Source organism: Adiantum capillus-veneris, chromosome 2 (assembly GCF_014529385.1).
Source record: "Adiantum capillus-veneris isolate H3 chromosome 2, ASM1452938v2, whole genome shotgun sequence".
Taxonomy (NCBI): Eukaryota; Viridiplantae; Streptophyta; class Polypodiopsida; order Polypodiales; family Pteridaceae; genus Adiantum; species Adiantum capillus-veneris.
Window position 1 is genome coordinate 98,696,325 of NC_140932.1, and position 21,790 is coordinate 98,718,114.

Here is a 21,790-nt window from a genome sequence, read left to right on the forward strand (position 1 = left end):
CCTGTCCAGGACAGGACTCTCCAAAGAGCATTATAACATCGATACACTCGACATCTCCAGCTTTCTGAGATGATGATTACATGCTTCCTGGCAGGTGACACGAGAGACGTGCATATGCAAAAGACCGCCCGGTGTCCCCAGCATAGACTTGATGTCCTTTTCCATAATCTTGAGTGTTGAATGAGGAAGCTATGTAGGCATGCATTGCAAGACGGGAAAAAGTGTGTGTGCGCCAAAAACCCCTTCAAATTATGTGATGTGTGATTACCAGCTTCCTAGCACGCTTACTGTGGGGCAACTTGTCTAGAAAGAGCAGTAAAGGCAAAAAGGAGAAGAGCCATGTGTGTGCACATAACTCCTCCATTGTGAAAAGCCCACTCATTGTGACAGTGCCAGTTTCCTAGGGAGAGAACCAAGTGCAAGCACCTCCAGTGATAACAGGAGAGGACGTGTCTGCATTAGACCCTGGTTGTTATGACTCTTCCCAACAAGTTGTGCTTACCATGATTGTGTGGTCTTCTTGCTTGGAAAAGCAAGACAAACATCCCGATGAATGAGGCAAGATGCACACACACTGTAGAGCCATTCACCCAAGGACAATAGAGATCTCATTAACGGGGTATAGACGCCTCCATCAGACGTGTACGCCATTGCCGGAGAGCAACAGAGACGCTTGTAGCTGCCCCCTTAGCTCTGCAACTAGCACATCAGCTCATCAGTTGGATTGTGTGTAGCTGCGAATATGGCCGCTGAATATTTATGCCTCGAAAGCTCCAGAGATATGCCATCTACATCAAGTGCTTTTGATTGATACTTCTGTCCATTGGCCTGCAATAGAGATTCATGGCATGGTGAACTCCAACATGAAAATTCCCAACCATATTAGAAATAAATTTCTTGTATTCTTCAATTATGTTTCACAACAAGCACTCCCTTAAACTCATTTCACTCTTCATCTATTTGGATATGGGATTTGTTTATATATCTATATGTGTGTGCCCATTGTATTCGCTTGTTGAAACTTGCAGATGAAGCAACTTTTCCATTTGTTGACTCTGCATTTTTTAACAGGTTCTCCAATTCTTCATCTGCCGATTCATTGCTTAGGCACGAGGCAATACTTTCCATCCACAGCAGCAGTGCGGCCACCTGGCATTGGAGACTGTGCGATTCCTTGTGAACTTTTTCCGCATGTGGGTTTGCTTTGGCATCAGACTTAGCTTTCTCTAGAAGGCACTGCAGGCTTTCAACCTAATGCTGCAACATTGCAGAGATCAATGAAAGAGATAATTAACTACCAAGGGTTTCGAGAACAATGCACTACTAGAAAAGTGTATACTTGTGTGCCAAAGAGTTGATTGATAGTCCTTTCCATCTCTTCACTCCTTTAACAAAATCTGCTCTTGCAGCCCCTCCACAGTTGATTGCAAGCACATAAGTTCTGCTTGTCGTGTTCTATTTTCCACAGCTTGCAATTGATTTTCTTTTTCTAGCATCTTTTGCTCCAGCTGTTCCATTTGATCTTGCAGATGAGCAATAATTGAATTCTGGTCCACTCGGTTATCTGTAGAGGGAAACAAAAGACATCATCAAGGCCCTTTGCCTTATAAACAAGAATATCAAAGAAAACACAATGATCATCTCCCTTCAGCATTACCTTGAAAACGCTGGCCCTGCCCCTTTTTAGGCCCAAGTCCATATTCAGATGCCTGATGAGCAAGTGAATAAGTCCCAAAACATTCAGTATCTCATTGATCAAAAGACACATTCGCATTTGAATCACGAATCATAAACAGAAAGCAAAGAATGCTTAGACTTGTCGAGATATGATTATGAATTTTCAAGCTGCATCAAGTCGAAACTATACAGGAAATCTACCTTATGACTTTAGCACTCTTGAACAGACATGAAGCAAATGCAATAAGACAGTGCACAAAAATTTGGTACTAATTTAAGATTTGAAAGATCACGAAGCTTTCTGAAATTCCTATGTTTGCTCAATCGATCATGAATAGGTACATTTCTTTTATCTCATATGCAAACAGTGCATTCTCCAAAAGTGGCTAAAACCAGATCCCACGAGCTTGAGGGCCGCACAAATACCGGCAAACCATAACAAGATATAACAAGCTTGCACACAAAGTGACTATGCCCAATCACACATAGAAGGCCCATACATGCCTACACACCCAAACAACCCTTGTACCGTGCTAATATGTTACCGTGCATAGAAACTGCATCCAGTGACGCTAAAATACACAAAGGGCTTTCAGCATATTCTGGACTGGTGCAATGTTGATAGACAGGAGAGCATACGCCATGGTGGATTTGAGTTGATGCATTACTTGAATCCGAGGAGCTTCTCTACAGGAAGGTGGGAAATTTGCTGGACTTTGGCGGTCATTGTAAGATCAATCTGATGAGTTATTGCCCACTTAGTATCTTGAATGCTACTTTTGTTTCAAAAAATGGAATCTTGAGAGTAATTTCCTTTTGGTCAAGGTGTGCATAACAGCAGTTAGGCCCCCTGTTGTTGCAAGAGTGTAGTCTAGCTAGATAGAAGCCCCTGTTTTTTAGAGTAGTGCCGATGCAGACTGCAGTTGATCGTCGGCTTCAGTTCGTAAACTGTAAGGCGGAGAGCACCATGAGAAGCTCACGATCAAAGAAATGTATTCCCAGAAGGGTTCAAGCGTCAGTAGGTTTCAAATGAGTTTAAGGTTCTTCAGCTAGTTTGAGTCCAGAACTGGCAAAATTTGAGCTCTAAATAATGTATTCAACTTTGCTTGCCTTAGAGGGGAAGAAAGACATGGAAAGTAGAGTAAAGAGCCTCGAGCAGGATAAGTCTTGTACTAGTAACTACTATGGAGTATGCATCTTCTGTGGAGTTTCCATTGTTCATCTGCATTCGAGGTTTCCTCAATTAAAATTTTTCGTTTTTTGGTGCTCTGAGCGAATGTTATAGTGAGGTTTTCTTCGTCTGCATGCTTTGTGAGATGGACCTTCCATTGTTGATTTGCGTGTGAGATGATTAGGATGACGAGGTAAGGATGCTCACTATCTAGAACGGCTTCCTGCCTCCATCGCTGCTGGTATCTTCTTTTTGAGCTATGGATTCTTCTAGTTTGACGTGTTGATGCTGCACCTGTCAAATTAGATACACATGGTTCTGGCATGGCAAAGCTCTGTTCCGACAACAGCTGCTTTGCACACTGAAATTCCAAGGGACTCTGCACACAGTGAACAAAGCGCATCTCTTGAGATTGTTCTAATCGCCCATCATCCAGTACTACCTTATCTAAGTTATTTTGGAGCTGCTTTTCAATGCAATTATCACCATTTTGCACAAATGGCTTCAACGACCACAGAGAAGGGGGTAAGCAGGATGTTGAAAGTAAGGGTGTAGCATCTAGTATAGAGGTGGCATCAACACATTCATCACTTGATGAAGCACTATCCGTAACATTACCATGGTCTACGTAACTTTTGAGACTCACCCTGCAAAGTGGAGGAGGTCGTCACATGAGCTATAGCTGGACTGCAAGTTGTCCTGGATAATTTACATAACCGGATGATGTCTGATAGACTACCAATATAGGTAGAACCAAGATCGAAAGAATGCTTTAATTGGGAGTTAACATGTTTATCAAAAACCATAGCATTGTATCCAGAAGCAGGAAGTCCTCCATAAAAGGGGGTATGCGAATTGGATGATGGTGGCAAATCATCATATGCAGGAGTTCCCATCCGCAGTGACGTATGTAGGGGCTCTAAATAAGCTGTGTAGAGCAAAGGGTGATGTCTTACTGTTTGCATTTCATCAGAGAGGGTATCCACTTGAGATACCTGCTCTGATGAGGGCTGATGATGGTCTTTAACAGCTGTCCTTTGCTTCAAGATGAGGGGATACCGATGTTGCTCTGGGGATCTCCCCCAACAGTTTCTCTAGCTCTTCATCGTATTCTTCTTCCATGAAAGAAAACCAGTGCTGCGACTACCAGGAAAAGGAAACCAAATAATGAGAAAATCATAAAGAAGGGGAGAAATAAAGAAACAAACCCACCACATTAATCTAATCAATGGTGCAAGCTCGTTAAACATAGTGAACACAGCCCTACAAAGCAAAGTATCAGCCCTCCACCTTGAGATCTGCTGCTCTGCTCCCGCAGATGCTGCAAAAACAGAGATACTCAAAAAAACAAAACAAAACAAAATACGCCCGAACAGAAAAAACAGATGAAGCTGAGTTGCACTTGCAATCAAATTGTTGCTACTACTCAATCTAGCAGAAATAATGAACAATCAATAGACAGTTGCTGCTTCTCATGCTGATATTAAAACCCAGGCCAAAAGATGATAAACAAAATCGAGTTGCTGATCGACAGAAGCAAAAAAAGTTTGCAAAGGTGTGGTGGCAGTTTACCTGGTTGGACAGCTTCCTTGAAGTGATCGGAGACTTGCAAATATGCCAAAAATGGAAAAAAAATGACGGGGCGAGGAAAACCTTGAGAAGTGGATCAATAGAGGAAACCAGAGCTTCTCCGTGAAGCTTTAAAGAGAAAGACATGAGTGGCAGAGTATGTATTAACAGGGCTCCCAGGAGCTAAATCGAGTAAATCTACAGCAGATGTAGACTTCTGTGTACATACACAGCTAACCCTACAGATGCAAATAGCTGAAAGAGGCAACTATACACACAGTGCTTTCAAAGTGGCGCAAATGTATCTGAGATAGTGGAGCATCAGAAACAGAGCAAGCGAGTATGTTCATGGAATTTCAATGGCGATAGTGAGCCATCTGAAAACAGAGCATTCGAGCGCAATGGAGTGTAAAAGAATGAGAAGAGGAGTACTTACACCATGATGGGGGGCTGAGAGAGAGAGAAGAGGGAGAGAGGAGAAGCGTCAAGCAGCTGCGTAGACGTGGATCTTTTTCCCTATTTTTCCGAGAAATATTTCTGATCGCAGAGCTGCCCTTGCTAATTTACCCAATCCACCGAACAAAAATAGAAATCCCATGCATGCCCTCCACCCAAAAAACACACCCTTATCAGGCCACTCCCCATTGGCCTAATCCCCTATGGCCATGCTAGCAAATTTCCTCCCTATAGACCCTGCCTTACGGCAATGCCAATAAAAAGATACCAAAAGGGATGCCAGTCTTTGGGGCCAATCTCTCTAGGCGCGGAACTTCGTCGCGTCGTGCGTGCCGTGTCGTCTCTCTCTCAGTTTTGTTTGGTTCTTTCACTTTTCTCGCGTGTGTTGTGGTAGATTCTTGAATTGGGGTGTCCAAGTCTGTTACAATGGTATCCGAGCTCAGTCGCTTCTTCTTCTACGAAGGATCCGATCCCTTTACTCACAACACTCAAGGATTCAGTTGATGAATCCTGCCAGGAGGACACTGTGACGCTCGGCCAACCTGGCCTGGGCGAGAACAATGAAGACTCCAATGGACATCGTCCATCTTAGAAGATTTAGAACAGTATGGGCCATCTCCTCCTACTGAGTATGAAAGGATGGAAATGCAACAGCAGCAGTAGGTTGACGCTTATGCCCAACAGATGCTTCGGTACTCCAAAGATCCACGAAATGCGAAATTTTTGGCCAAGACCCGCTTGACGAGATGTATTCTAGATGGCGTTCAGTCATCAGATCACCTCTAAAGTCAGCAAATGAAGAAGTCAACTACACCTAGCTCTCCTGTCCAGAAGGTGTGTTTAGAGGATGAGTTGAAAGAAGCAGTAGAACGACGAGTTAGCAGACTCATGAAGACCAAGAAGTGGCCCGGAAAGCAGAGTCGAGCCCATCCAGGCTACTTGGGTCGGAAATCTACTTTTGAAGGCTAAGAAACGAGTTAGATTTGAGGATGATTCCAGTTCGTCCTCATCTTCTTTTGACGGCTCTGACATTTTTTCGACCTTCGAGTCTAGTGACGAGGGAAGAAAGAGCCAGAAGAGGAGAAAGATCTAGAGACACAGCAGAGGCAAGAAGAAGGCAAAGAAGAGTCGATCCCATAGAAGATCCAGAAAGCAGATTGGTGCTACTAGTTCCTGTCACGTGACACATCCCAACCCTATGTGTCCGTGGACAAGCTACACCACAGCAGCGTTCAGTCAGTCCGATCAAGTTAGATTAGCAGTGATCTAGCACTTTTGTGAGTCTATTCGTAGACCGTGCATGCCCAGTCACTTAGCATAGATGCATATCCTCCGGTTGCACACAGCATGATCATCGGAATTCCCATAAGAATCCATTCACATCAGTTAGGGGAATTTTCCAGTGCATTTAGCCTATTTTCCTATTTATTGGGATTTTCACTTATTATTTTTAAGTGACTTTCCTACAAAAGTAGGTAGGGCAATTTTGCTAAGTTAATATATAAGCAAACCAAAGTTCACACTTTCTAGCAGAAGAGGCAACAGGAGCTTCCCGCTCAACAGGCAACTTCTCAGCACTACCCCCCTCAGGACCCCCCATCGCCATACCTCCCTCATCCCTGGCGTTTTCATCATCAGTAGCCATCGCCATCATTCCCAAGTGCTTGGCGATTTCCCCCAGTTACCAGCAGTCCCTCAAGAGGTACTAACGCCAGCAACAGTCAGCATCAGCCAGCGTTTTCGGAGAGCAAATTCAGATCAGCCTTTGTAGCGTTTTCATCAACAAATAAATGCATTTCAGCCCTAGCGTTTCCTGTTTCTAGCCATCGGCAGCAGAAGCAAGGTACATCAGCGTTTTTGCTAAGCAACAGACCCAGCCAGCGTTAGTGCTTTTTCAGCCCTAATCTGCATCAGCAGCCAGCGTTTTGACCTGCAATGTCAGCGGTAAGAAAACGCAGTTTTCAGCCTAAGCACAATAGCAGATCATCCCCCAAGGAGGTTGCAGATGGTTCCCCATTTTCAGCCATTAAAACACAGCCCTAAAACAGTCCAAGAAATTCAGCATCAAGAAGATCCCAGATTTCAGCCCAAGTCGCCGTCGTCATCACCGTCGTCGTCATCGGCATAGTCCCATTGCATCAGTCCATTGCATTTGCATTGTACGCATTTGTGCAATCAAGTAGATCACTCTCGCCGACGAGAGTGGGGCCTTCGGAGGAGGGTTTTACAAACCTCTCGGTGTTGTATCTCTTCTCTATCTTTCTCTCAGTCTCATTCATTTGCACGCACAACATCCACTCACTTTGTTCGTGACCACAGCACTCTACAAGACGGAAAGCTCTCTCTTTCCCTAAAGAACTAAAAGGAACCTTGAGCAATTAAGACCACTAATCTTGAGAAAATACAACATTCATTCCGCTGCACCTAGCATTGGTATCATAGCTTTGGAAGTGTTGTGCATTACTCAAGGAAAGAACCACAAGAATTTTTTTTTACTTGTTGTGATCGCACAAACCCAAGTTTACTTGGGCGTGGCGATTCCTAATCGTGTTTTGTTGAAGAGTGACAGGAATCCCAAGAAAGAAGGGCTTGTCCAGCCTCCCCTTGTCTCTTTTCACTCATTGAGAGGGGACCGTGCACTTAGCGGCCGGCCAATCGACGTGAGGTGGGAAAAAGCAACCTTGGTGTGAGCGCAAAGCCACCAAGGGGTGCGCCCGCAGAAAGGAGTAGAACTCGGGTGAAGAGGAGATACTTCTTCAATGCGGTTTACAAGCGAAAGAAAACCTCAAGAACCCCAAGAACCCAAGACCCTCAAGAACCTCAAGAACCCAAGATTCTCACGAATCAAGGACCTCAAGAACCTCAAGACTCTCAAGAATCCAAGTTCCTCGTGAGCTTAAGACCCCAAGATCATAGTGCATGGTCGTCACCCGAAGCGGAATGGATACTTCGCATACAGGTGATGAGCATGAGAGAGGTGACGAAGACTCGTCCCCACCCGGAGATGATTTTTCCGACCCTCCCCCTTCGCAATCTACGCCACGAGTTGTCCTCACTCCTATGGAGATGATGGTCAAATCGATGTTGGACATGATGGCACAACAACAAGAAACGAATCGAGTTGCATTGGCACAACTCGCAAGCAAAGCAGAAGCACAAGAAGCCAAGGACTGCGAGCGCGATGAAAATCGCCTTGCTCAAGAGCGTGAGCGCATTGCTCTTGCCGCAAAACAAGAAGAAAATCAGCTTGCTTTCGAACGCGAGCGCGATGAACGAGAGGCTCAAAGGGAGATTCGTCATCAAGAATTTATTTCCCACATCCTAGCCTCGAAGACCGAACCATCCAAAGATCGTGGAAGTTCGTCAAGTGGCGCAAGCCACGACGCGGATTCCAACCATCCAGTTACAGAAAAGTTGACTTTCAGTAAGTACGACGGTAAGATGGATGCTACAGTGATTCATTCTTGGCTGCATCAATTTAATGCTTATTTTGCAACAACTAAGAAGACAAGCAACATCAAAGTTTTGACGGCAGCTATGTACCTTGCCGGTGATGCCATTAATTGGTACCACGCATGGCAAGAGGCACAGCTAGCCGCGCACCTAGAGGCAGCCGACGATTTCACGCCCCTCTCTTTTAGTTGGGCTGATTTCCAAGACAAGCTCAAGGCGCGGTTTATGCCACCTCAGTACCTCGGACGGTTGAAAGACGATTGGCACGCTCTCAAGCAAAATGGTATGCCGGTTATGTCTTTTTCTAATCGTGTTTTGCAGCTAGGTACTCAATTACGCATGTCGGATGATGAGCGCAAAGAGGCTTTTCTCTTTGGATTGGACGAGTATATCAAGTACGATGTCGAGGTATTCGATCCAATCGATCTCAACAAGGCGGTAGCGATTGCTCTCGCGCAGGAGATGAAGCACAACAAGGGAAAGCCTAAGGAGAACAAGACTTCCACAAGTACCTCGCAGACTCCTCAGAACGCTAAGAACGGTAAGAATGGTAAGAATGATAACTCTTCTAACCAATCTACCAACAGTATCTCATCAAAGAATTCTTCCAATGAATCTAAGGGTAAGGCTAACACAACTGCTAAACCTAAGCTTACTCCAGATGAAAAAGTAGCACAAGGAATTGTAGGAGGTTACATCACTTCGGAAGAACAAAGTACTTATTCTAAAGAAGGTCGTTGTTTTCATTGTCACATTAAGGGTCACATAAAACGAACATGTCCTAAGCTTGAATCGAATGAATCTAAAGAACCCACAGCACCCTCTACATCTGTCAATGCAATGAATGATAACACGATTGTGCCCAAAGTTTCTGAGGACCCTTCCATTGATGATTCTCTCATTAAATGTTATGGTCGTACGTCAGGGCACCGTTTTGTCATATTGTTTGACCCAAGTAGAATGCATGATGTGATCAGTTCCTCTCTTGTTGAGAGAGAGCCCGCCTCGAAGTTAGTCCAAGATCTCCTATCGAGGTCTCTGGCTTTCGTCCTGGTATGGACGCTCTCATCACCGAGGAATGCCTGGATGTGTTATTTGCAATTAAACAGACTGCCTTCACTAGAAGATTTGTTGTTTCTCCTCTCTCAGGATGTGATATGATTTTGGGCATTCGATGGTTTCGTAATAATGACGCTCTCATGGATTTTCTGACTAACACTGTAACTCTCAACGCCAAAAGTGATTCTCCTATTGTCATTCATGGAGAGGACATTGCTCCTTCTCCATCTCTCATTGCTAATATGTAGGAAAAGGTTGAAAGGATTCGAGATAAGGAGACTCTCTCAGTCTCTTTTTCTCCACAGCATGACACACAGGAATTGCATGATTATGAGAAGCATGATGATTTGCAGGATAATGATTTGGATGATAAAGACAAGCATGATGAATTGCATGAACAAGACGTGATTGTTCACAAGGATGATGTGTTAGTTAATGCTTTTTCTAGCGAAGCTAACCTCGTTGTAGATTCGATCAATCACCAAGAATCGATCTTGGCTTTCGAGTCAAGGTCCACAGATCCCCTACAAGAAGATTCGATAGATCCCGAAGCACCGATCTTGGCTCTCGAGCCTTGGTCCAAAGAACCATCACAGGAAGTATTATGTGTTCGCATGATTGATACGCACGCATTGTTCGAGTGTTTCATTCGTGAAGGTTTCCTGTATTTTAGTCAGCATCGTTATGTAATCTCTTTTCCTAGGCATGACATATTGTATGTTGAGCATGTTTCTCTCATGGATGAACACGAATGTATGCAGATTGTTCATGAAAAGCTGAAAAGTTTGTATGTCAGGAAGTCACATTCCATGTCTCTTCCGTGGCATGACTCAATTTCCGAAAGAGCACATGATAGTATGAGCACCAAGCATGGGCATTTCCATGGTGATTTGCCACAATTGATTGATTTTGATCAAACAGAAAAGATTCGACCTCATTGTTTGCATGTGTTTGATGAACGGGTTGTCACTCCGTCTCTATGTTCATCTACATTGCATACACAGTCTTTAGAGAAGACAATATTTTTTTCCTTCACTTTACATGGAATGGGTATGTTCATGGTTTTGTGTTCGAGATGGTTTCAGGAATTTTCAACCATGGAGATTCTTGAAGATGAAGGAAGCAGGACTCTCAACGAAGTTGAAGCATCGAAGGAGCCACAGAAGACTTTGAGTCGCTTTCGGCGCGGCCCCAAGAAGCAAGTGTTGTAGACTTTTATTAAGTTCAAGTACCGCACGACCCACACATCAGAGTGGGCCAGCGAAGAGTCCCTTCTAGGATTCCGGATGCTGTTGGCGATCTCCCTCGACGCCATACAGTTCGGTACCAATACCTTACTTTGAAAAGGAGGAGATGTCACGTGACACATCCCAACCCTATGTGGCATGCACGGTCTCCGAACATACTCACAAAAGTGTCAGAACTGACTGGACTGACGGAACCCTTGTTATGAAGTAGCTTGTCCATGGACACATAGGGTTGGATGTGTCACGTGACATCCCCTCCTTTTCAAAGTGAGGTACTGGTACCGAACTGTATGGCGTCGAGGGAGATCGCCAATAGCATCCGGAATCCTGGAAGGGACTCTTCGCCGGTCCACTCTAATGTGTGGGTCGTGCGGTACTTAAACTTCATAAAGGTCTACAACACTTGCTTCTATGGGCCGCGCCGAAAGCGACACAAAGTCTTCTGTGGCTCCTTCAATGCTTCAACTTCATCTAGAGTCATACTTCTTTCTCCTTTAAGAATCTCCATGGCTGAAAATTCCTAAAACCATTTCCAACACAAAACCATGAACATACCTATTCCATGTAAAGTGACTGGAAAAAATCTTGTCTTCTTAAAAGACTGTGCATGCAATGTAGATGAACGGAGTGCCTTCACCACACACACGCAAACTATGAGATCGAATCTTGTCTTGCTGAACTAAATCAATCAACTGTGGCAATTCACAATGGAAATACCCATGCTTGGTGCTCATACTGTCATGTGCTCTTTCTACAACTGTGTCGTGCCAAGGAAGAGACATGGAATGTGACTTCCTTGAATGCATACTTTTCAGCTTTTCATGAACAATCCGCATACATTCGTGCTCATTCATGAGTGAAATGTGCTCAACGTACAATATGTCATGCCTAGGAAAAGGGATCACATAAAGACGCTGACGAAATAACAAGAAACAATCACGAATGAAACACTCGTACAATGCGTGCTGACAAATCATTCGAACACAGACTACTTCCTGTAAGGGTTCTTTGGACCGAGGCTCGAGAGCCAAGATCTGTTCTTCGTGTTTGATCGAATCTGCAATGAGGTTAGCTTCACTAGAAAAAGTATCCACTAACACAGCATCCTTGTGAACAATCACATCATCTTCATGCAAATCATCATGCTTGTGAGAAATCACATCTTGATCATGCAAATTAGCATGCTTGTCAGTGTCATCCAAATCATCATGCTCATCGGTATCATTCAAATCATCATGTGTATCATCATGCAAATCTTGTGTGTCATGCTTTGGAGAAGAAGAGACTAAGAGAGTCTCCTTTTCTTGAATCCGTTCAATCTTCGCCTGCACATTAGCAATGAGAGAGGTAAAATGAACAACTTGCTCTCCACGAATGACAATGGGTGAGTCACTTTTGGCATTAAAAGTGAACGTATTTTCCGTCCAATCAATGAGAGGGTTATGCTCACGAAACCATCGAATGCCCAAAATCATATCACATCCTGAGAGAGGAGAGACAAAAATTTCTAAGGAAAGCAGCTTGTTAAAAAACACATCAAGGCACTCTTTCATGATGAGAGAGTCCATACCGGGAGCAAAGCCAGAAACCTCGAGAGGAGATTTCTGACTAACCTCTAGGCGGGCTCTCAACAAGAGAGGGACTGATCACATCATGCATACTGCCTGGGTCAAACAATATGACAAAACGCTGCCCCGTCATATGACAATAACATTTAATGAGAGACTCAATGGGAGGGTCAGGAGAAACTTGGGGCACACTCGTGTTGTCATTGATTGCATTGACAGAGAAAGTGGGTTCTGTGGATTCTTTAGATTCATTAGAGTCAAGCTTAGGACAGGTTCTTTTTATGTGACCCTTAATGTGACAATGAAAACAACGACCTTCCTTAGAATAAGTGATTTGCTCTTCCGACGTGATGTATCCTCCTAAAATTCCTTGTGCTACCTTTTCATGTGGAGTGAGCTTAGGTTTAGCAATTGTGTTAGCCTTACCCTTAGGTTCATTTTGAGAGTTCTTTTCTAAGAGACTATTGGAAGATTGGTTAGAAGAGTTACCGTTCTTGCCATTCTTACCGTTCTAAGGGTTTTGAGAAGTCTGAGAGGTACTTGTGGAAGTCTTGTTCTCCTTAGGCCATAGTTACCGGGGAACGCCCCCTAGCCCCCGTTCCGGGGGGCAGTTCCCTTCCCGAACGTTCCGGAACGTCCCGGAATGTCTGACGTTCCGGGTGGCCAATGCAAACCGGAACGGCCGTTCCGAAACGTTCCAAAACGCCCCCGGACCGTTCCGGAATGCCCCTGGAACGGCCAATGGCTACAAACAAATTTGGCAAAAATTGAAAAAATTGAAGTAAATGTTTGGGCTTCTTTTGAAAGTGTGCAAGGCCTCAAGGACTCATAAAATGCACCCCCCTCCCCCTTTCTCTTCACAAGCTAATCCTCAAGGCTCAAGCTCTCTCCCTCTCACTCTCAAGATCTCTCCCTCTCAAGACTCACTCTCTCAAGGCTCAAGGCTTCAAGCCTTCAAGCTCTCTTCCTCTCCCTCCCACTCTCTCAAATCTCTCCCTCTCTCTCTCTCTCTCTCTCTCTCTCTCTCTCATCATCTAGTCATAGCAAGGGTTAATGGTCTTCAAAACGAGTTTTTTGTGAGTATTAGAGTGAAAGCACTCTAATACTCCTTGTATTTAAACACAAGGAGCTAAAAATTGCACTAGTTGGGTGTTTTTTATACCTCCCGTTCCGCGACGTTCCCGTTCCGGACCCCTAGCCGTTCCCCCGTTCCGCGGGGATCCCGTTGCCGTTCCCGTTCCGCGTTCCGGGTAACTATGCCTTAGGCTTTCCCTTGTTGTGCTTCATCTCCTGTGCGAAAGCAATCGCTACCGCCTTGTTGAGATCCATTGGATCGAAGACTGCTACATCAAACTTGATATATTCGTCTAACCCAAAAAGGAAAGCCTCTTTGCACTCATCATCCGATTTGCGTAATTGAGTACCGAGCTGCAAAACACGGTTAGAAAAAGATATGATTGGCATACCATGTTGCTTGAGATTGCGCCAAACTTCTTTCAATCGTGCTAGATACTGAGGAGGCATAAACCGCGCCTTGAGCTTGTCTTGAAAGTCAGCCCAATTGAAGGAAAGGGGCGCGTCTCCGTCGGCTTCCTCTAGGTGCGCGGCTAGCTGTGCCTCTTGCCATGCATGGTACCAATTGATGGCATCACCGGCAAGGTACATAGCTGCCGTCAAAACCTTGCTATTTCCTGTCTTATTAGTTGTCGCAAAATAAGCATTAAATTGACGCAACTAAGAATGAATAACACTAGCATTCATCTTGCCATCATACTTATTGAACGCCAACTTCTCGGCCGGCAAGGTACATAGCTGCCGTCAAAACCTTGCTATTTCCTGTCTTCTTAGTTGTCGCAAAATAAGCATTATATTGATGCAACCAAGAATGAATAACACTAGCATCCATCTTACCATCATACTTACTGAACGTCAACTTCTCAGTGACAGGGTTGTTGGAGTCCGAATCTCGGCTTGCACCACTTGATGAACCACCAACTTCTTTGGCCGGTTCGGGTTTCGAGGTGAGGACATGTAGTACCAAGTCGTTCATGCGTTGTTCTCTCTGGGTCTCACGCTCTAATTCCAAAGTAGCCCTTCTTTCTTCGGCCGCTTCCCTTCTTGCATCAGCCGCCAAGCACACTTGCACAAGCTCACGCTCAATAGTAGCCTTTCTTTCTTCGGCCGCCAAGCAAGCTTGCTCCAAGTCGGCCTTTCTTGCCGCTTTTTTTTCTTTCCGTTCCTCGGCCACCAAGCGATCGTGATCATGTTTGTCTTGGCGGTCACGCTCCGCGGCAATGCGAGTCGCCTCTTGCTTTGCCATCATGTCCATCATTGTCTTAAGCAAAGCTTCCATGGGGTTTGGTGCAATTCCTGGCGTAGATGGCGAAGGGGGAGGATCAAGAAAACCTCCCTGTTGCTGAAATTCTTCTTTACTACTTTCTTGCCCATCACTCTCATGCCTGGTATCCATTCCGCTTCGGGTGATGACCATGCACTAAGTTGTGGATTCTTAAGTTCACGAGGAACTTCGGTTCTTGTGGGTCTTGGGTTCTTGAGGGTCTTGAGTTCTTGAGGATCTTGAGGTTCTTCTTTTGCTTGCAATCTGTGTTAGAGAACGATCTTTTCTTCACCCGAGTTCTGCTCTTTTCCGCGGGCGCACCCCTTGGCGGCCTTGCACTCACACCAAGGTTGCTTTTTCCCACCTCACGTCGATTGGCTGGCCGCTAAGTGCACGGTCCGCTCTCAATGCGTGAAAAGAGGCACAAGGGGAGGCTGAACAAGCCCTTCTTTCCTGGGATTCCCGTCGCTCTTCAAAAACACGATTAGGAATCGACACGCCTAAGCAAACTTTGGTTCGTGCGACCGCAACAAGAAAAAAAATGTGGTTCTTGTGGTTCTTTCCTTGAGTGATACAGAACACTGCCAAAGCTCTGATACCGATGTTAGGTGCAACGGAGTGAATGTTTGAACTTTGCTCAAGATGAGTGCTCCGATCTGTGCTCAAGGTTCCTTTTATTCTTATGGAAGGGAGAGCCTTCCGTTCTTAATGAGGGAGTGCAATGGACACAAACAAAGTGAATGGACACTGTGCGTGAAAGTGTATGAGACTGAGAGATAGAGAGAGAAGAGAATACGACACCAGAGACGTTGTAAAACCTTCCTCCGAAGGCCCCACTCTCGTTGGCGAGAGTAGTCTACTATTGATGGCACAAACTCGTACAAGTGGATGAATGAGACTGATGCAACTCTAGGCTATGTCGATGTCGACGACGGGGATGACGAGACCGACTCTAGGGCTGAAAACTGATGCACTTTATCTGCTGTCCAAAAACGCCATTGGCTGAAATCTGTTGTTGCCAAAAACGCAAGGAAATATGATGTTTTGCTACAGGTTCTTCGTGTCTTCAGTTGCCCTAAAAAACGCAGATTTGCGGCCTTGAAAGTGCTCCAGAAACGCTGATTGGGCTGATTCTTAATGGCTGAATTCCTAAGGCTGTGGCGATGCTGAAAACGCTAGGGTCTGGGAGTCTAGGGCAATGAGGATCTTGCTGAAAAACGCCAGCAAAGGGGGAAACTGTGGCGATGAGGCTGTGGATGAAAAACGCCAGCAGATTGGTGGTCTATGGTGAGGATGCTTGGCTGAAAAAACGCTAGGTGCTGAGGGTTCTTGCTTGGACGAAAAACGCCACCAAGGGGGGGGGATCTTGCCGAGAGAGAGAGGGGGAACCTGCTGCCTGTGGCCTATGTTCTCCTTGCTCTTCTGCCAAATAGTGCTAGCCTTGGTTTGCCTATAGATTATCTTACCCAATTTGCCCTACTCAGTTCCCAACAAAAGTCACTTAAAATAATAAGTGAAAATTGTCAAAAATAGGAAAAATAGTAAAATACACTGGAAAACTCCCTTGAAGGATTCTAATGGATTCTGATGGGAATGCTTATGATCATGCTGTGTGCAACCACAGGATATGCATCTACACTAAGTGCCTGGGCATGCACGGTCTGTGAACAGACTCACAAAAGTGCCAGAACACTTGCTAATCTAGACTGACTGGACTAACGGAACCCTTGTTATGAAGTAGCTTGTCCACGGACACAGGGTTGGATGTGTCACGTGACATCAGCGTGCTATAATTTCTCGCCGGGTTTTGTAAAGTGCTCTAAAGTGCGAGGAAAGTCATCGTGTACTTGGATTTTTGTTTGTGGAGACTTCTACTGTGGTTATGTTGCTGAAATCAGGTTAGAGTAGAGGAATTTCAGCCCGATAAAAGTGGGACAGCTTGTAGAGTTTTACAAGTTTTTCTAAAGTTTAATACAAATAAAGAAATATCGAAAGGGACACCAGTCTTTGGAGCCTATAGGGTGTCGTTGTCTGCTTGGTAGCACTCTAGCTACCAAGTCGTGAAATGTCTTGAAGTGTTGAATCCGAGTCACAGGTGTATTCGTGAAATTCCTTTGTGTCCTAAAGTCTAAAGTAAAGTTTTGGGTGAAAGCCAAAGTCTACTGCCCTACGTGCCGGTTTCAATGTATATCAATTGTTTTTTAGCGAGGATTCAGGTGAGGCATGGCGACTCTTCCATGGGCGCATTCTCCCCCATCAGCCATCACTTCTACGGAGGGATGGGGTCAATATGCATCATCTCTCTACACAGTCTCAAGGCAGCCACCTCTTCTAGATCCGCCAGAGCCATGCCCACACACGTGCTCTCTTTACAGCCGAGATGGTAAAGGAAGCCATTGACAGGATGAGGACAAGGAGAGCATATGATCACGATGGCCTAGTAGCAGAGCATTTTATACATGCCAGAGATCTGCTTGAAGAGCTTCTAGCAGTGATGTTTAATCGTGCCATGTGCGAGGGCCTACCTGATACTTGGATTTTGTCTAGTATCGTACCTATCTTCAAGTCAGGGGACCCTATGGAGCCTGGGAACTACTGCACTATCATGATTAGACACACATTGGCACAGTTGTACTCAGCCATCCTTGAACAGCAGCTGAATAGATAGGAAGAGAGAGAGGGTGTACAGGCGGGTTTCAGGAGAGGTTTCTCTACTCTTAACCATATTCTGACACTCAGAGCCATTATTGAGTAGGGGAGATCACCTGAGAGACGGCTCTATTGTTGCTTTGTGGATTTCCACAAAGCCTTCAATACAATGCCTAGAGCTAGATTGATGCGCAAACAGCAGGAGATGGGGGTACCCACAGAGTTGATTTGGGGGATCATGGCTCTATATAGGTCAGTAGTGGGGCATGTATGTACGCACTCCAGAGGGGATTTGTGGGTTGGTTCACTCCACTATTAAAGTGAAACACGGCTGCCTATTATCTCCTACATTATTCGGCATGTGTGTGGATGAGATTGTTGACTACACTGAGAGGGATGGTGATAGAGGAGCACAGTTGACAGAGACATGGATCCCACTATTTCTATATGCTGATAATATTGTGTTGATTTATGACTCCTCGGAGGGAGGGGATGCAGCGTCATTTAGATGCTTTGTACACATTTGCCCAAGATAGTGGGTTGTCATATTTGGGGACCCTCAGTGGACCACCATGCCAGATCTGGTAGCACTGATAAAGGAGGTGTATGGAGAGGCCTCTAGTCTCTATGATCTCTCAGATGATTCGGGCTAAGGCCTCAGTGCCACATGAGATTATTCAAGCCAAGCTAGCTGCCCCCCTTCTCGTAATCGAGGCCCTTACTAGGTCAGTTTCCTTCATGCATAATCTATGGGACTTCCCTAGAGACAAACATGCTCGGCTAGCCCTTGAGTCATCCCAAGGGCTAGCGCTACAGGGGGACACATTGGTATGGGCAGATGACATTAGACTGCCTCTGTTCCAATACTCCTTGGATGCACCCTCCCTATCTCTCACACGGATAGAGATCACTAGACTCATACATCAGATTTGATACCAGAAGCACATGGATACAACCGATACAAGAGTTGGGCATGAAGATGGCTTTCTATAGAGAGCATCTTCTCCAACTAACAGAGGATGGATATGTGACCAGACCAGCCTATATGGACACTCATTTATCCTATTAGATACAATGTGCTATTGGTCAGATGCGCACATCATCGCATTAGCTAGAGATTGAGACTGACACATTTAGGAGAGTACCAGTAGAGGCCACGATATGCCAGTTGTGTTATATAGAACAAAAGATAGAGTTACATACATTTGTCATTGTCCGGTATACTATGAGACATGAGGCCCCTTTCACTATCTATTCAAAGAAAGCTTTAATCCATTGGATAGAGTCATGAGATATCGGGATCCGAGATGCCCCGGGTTGTTTTTGCTAGAGCTACGCAGACACGGGGAGAGTCTCTTGAGGAGATCAGGCAGTGGGAGACATTCATAGAGGGAGATCACTAACTTCTTTAGAGCAGGGACTCAGCAACCAGATGAGCATGCTTTACAACAGATTTTAGCGCCCACTTATACCAGAGGTATATTAGTTGATATAGCCATTGAGCTCGGGAGAGCAAGATGCCCATGTCTACGAGGGCGACCACGACATCGACAGAGGCTCCATCAGAGAATCAGGACTATTCTAGCACGACATGAGACACACCCAGTACGACTATTTACAAAGGCGGACATTGACGAAGCTCTTCAGTGACCGATGCAATACTTTCTCGGACAACGCCCGATGCCGGGCATCCTCAGACATTGATGATGATGATTTTAGTCTCACTTTACTTCATTTTTATTTGTGTACCCAGACATTGGATTAGATCCACAAGGATTGAGTCTAACAGGTCATTTTGGCCTTTTGAAGACGTTTAATATAACATTTCATCTCATCTCTCTCTCTCTCTTCTCAATGTCCTCTCTTTCTACCTCAGTACTCTCTCTTCTCCATAGTTGCCTTATGTGGCTTTGCAAGTGTTCTCTAGTGTCAGTGGATCTTTGCAAAGTCAAGGTGTCCACCGGATTGGAGGCCAGTTCATGTCTTCATTGCATCTTCTGCTGCGTATTCATGTCTTCATTGCATCCGCTGCCTATTCTGCCTCACCCGCCTCCTCTGCCTCTTCAATCTGTCTTATCAACCCTGTTTCTATCCCTTAGCCTCGGTGAGCCTTCCCCCCCCCCCCCCCCCCCCCCCCCCCCCCCCCCCAATTTTCTCTCTCTCCTCTGTCAGCACTTCCTTGGCATATCCATGTAACTCATCCCTAGTTGTGTAGTGATCTGCACAGAGGCCTTTGGTCAGGGCATCCCTACATTTCATACTTTCACCTTTGTCAGCGACCCCTTGTGGGTTGGTCAGCTTTGATACCATCCATCAAGGCAAGTCTTTTGATTACTCCTTTACCCCGCCTGTTCTGAGGCAACTAGCCAAGTGCCCTAGCTCAAATTCCAAACAACATTATACACTATTCTACTCTAGCACTCTAGTGTTAAAGTGTTTTCTTTCCTTTCTGGTTTTGCATTCTTGATATCCAAGAGCACACAATACTCGTTTTGTGATTTGTCTCATACAGTTTTAGTTCAGTCAACAGTTAGTACAGCCTTTGGTAGACATTAATACAATCTCTTTCAAAGAAAAGACAAGGCTATATTACTCAGTACTATGGGTCCTTAAGGACACTTCGTTTAGCTTGCCCTCAAGGACCCATACACATCAAAACATATGCACAAGGACTCCGAGCTCAAAGTGGCATATATGACTCATCTAGAATGAACCAGGGTAGTGGAGGATAATGCCTGGTAATCGGGTCCGGTGCCACTATAAGGAATCTATTGGTGCATGCCCAGACGACTCTCTGCCATTGCCTGCAAGAGCCTATTGATGTATCCCACTGACTGCGAAGAGTGTGAACTATCTCCTCTGCTTAAGTGGAAGGTTGACCATCAATAACATGAGAGCTAGCCTTCCAAATCATCCACAAATGTAGCTGGAATGACAGTGGCAGAAATGACCTCGTGAGGGTGTGGCTCAAAAGCATGTATAGTAGCTGGCAACATGTCCAGAGTGCTCCGTCGCTAACCAAGATCTATTACCAAGAAAATGGGATCCTCCCCTACCCCTCAAAAATAAGATGAGAACCCAGAAACTATAACAGCCAGCAAACCGCACCCAAGAGACAAAGCCTGTGCAAACAACCACACGGCAAAGCAGATCCTAAGCTACTATTTGAGCATGAAGGCAAACCTAAAGACAGTCGCTAGTGATCTCGTTTAGATGTAAGGTGTATCGTAAACAAGACCGATCATGGCAAGCACTGCCAACCCATGTCCCTATCAACAAACAGTAGACGACAGCTAATCCACATATCCCAAAGAAAGCTCGAATATCTGAACATGAAGGCATGAGATAGACCAACAGCCAGCTAGGTCTCCAATCGTGTAGACTGATAATCTGCCTTACAAGGATATGGCGAACAGTGCTAGCACAATACTCAAAAAATGGTACTTACACTGATCTTATCTGCTGCAAATGGCCAACACGGGCACATGCTAACGGTGAGAAAAAATTTCTCTCCCACATCCATAACCGCCACAAATGGATTGCATCATATCAGAATATTGGATCCACCATAAGGCGTTTCCCAGAGAAGCCCACCAGCCAAATAGGGTCCCAACCAGCCAAAGAGCATAAGTCCTCCCTCACATATAATAAAATAAACTCCAACCCTGTGACGACCAAATAGAGCACCAGTGGAAGTGTGAGAAGCATCAAAAAGGCCACACCAGCAATCATGGACACCTCTTGCCAATAAAGGGGATCGTATCATCAATCTCTGCAATCCAAGTATGTACCCTCTACACAGACCAAAGTTATCAGCTATGAATTGTGGATCCAAACAACAATGTATTGTTCCCACAATAGCGCTACATCTTTACGAAGACTGTTTCTTAGCAGCCATCAAGCTCAAATATTTTCTTTTCTATGTTTTGTCCTAATCAACCTTTAGGTTAATATTTACCTCCTGCTCCTTCATCATGGTGTAGGCATGCTTGTATGGCTAGTGTTTCAGAAGCTACGTGCGTTTCATTGAGATTTACCATTGAGTTTTTCCTTGAGGGGGTCATCTATACTTCTATTCTCTTTATAGTGCAGCTTAAAATTTTAAAGGAAGGAGAGAGCATCTACTTGTCACTCTCTGGTTCATTTCAAAAAACGCCTTACAATACATTAATTTAAAATACAAAATTAAAAAGTAAAATTGTAAGAAATGACAGCCTTTTCAAAACGTAAGAAGTGAGAAGCCTTTTCAAATGTGAAGTCAAGAGACTTTCCATTCCACATAAAATAAATGTTGAAGTTTGATTGCACATAACAAAAATGGGATAACTTTACTAAAGGTTTTGTTACTTAATGCGAATTTATTTTTTGAAGATATAACCAAAATAAAAAATTATTGATTTTTTTTTGTTTATTGAAAATATAATTTTTAAAGATATATGTGGTTTTATCTTTTCAAGGGGCTTTTTTCAAAACCAATATTGATATGTTTTATAAAAAATTGAAAGTATATATATTTTTAAAGAGCTGGAGAAAAAAAAAGCTCGTCTAACGTCGACTTGGAGTTGTCTCGCTTTGAGAACATACATGACATGCAAATGCGATG

General features: G+C 44.7%; 1 pseudogene across 1 annotated transcript; it reads right to left on the reverse strand.

Moving 5' to 3' along the window:
• Positions 1-1,469: 1,469 nt before the first annotated feature.
• Positions 1,470-21,139, reverse strand: LOC147463269 (uncharacterized; annotated as a pseudogene). The gene is made up of 5 exons (XR_015185022.1): positions 20,636-21,139; positions 4,139-4,169; positions 3,495-3,991; positions 1,658-3,227; positions 1,470-1,564 (listed from the first exon to the last, which is right to left on the reverse strand). The product of XR_015185022.1 is annotated as an uncharacterized LOC147463269 (transcript).
• Positions 21,140-21,790: the final 651 nt, after the last annotated feature.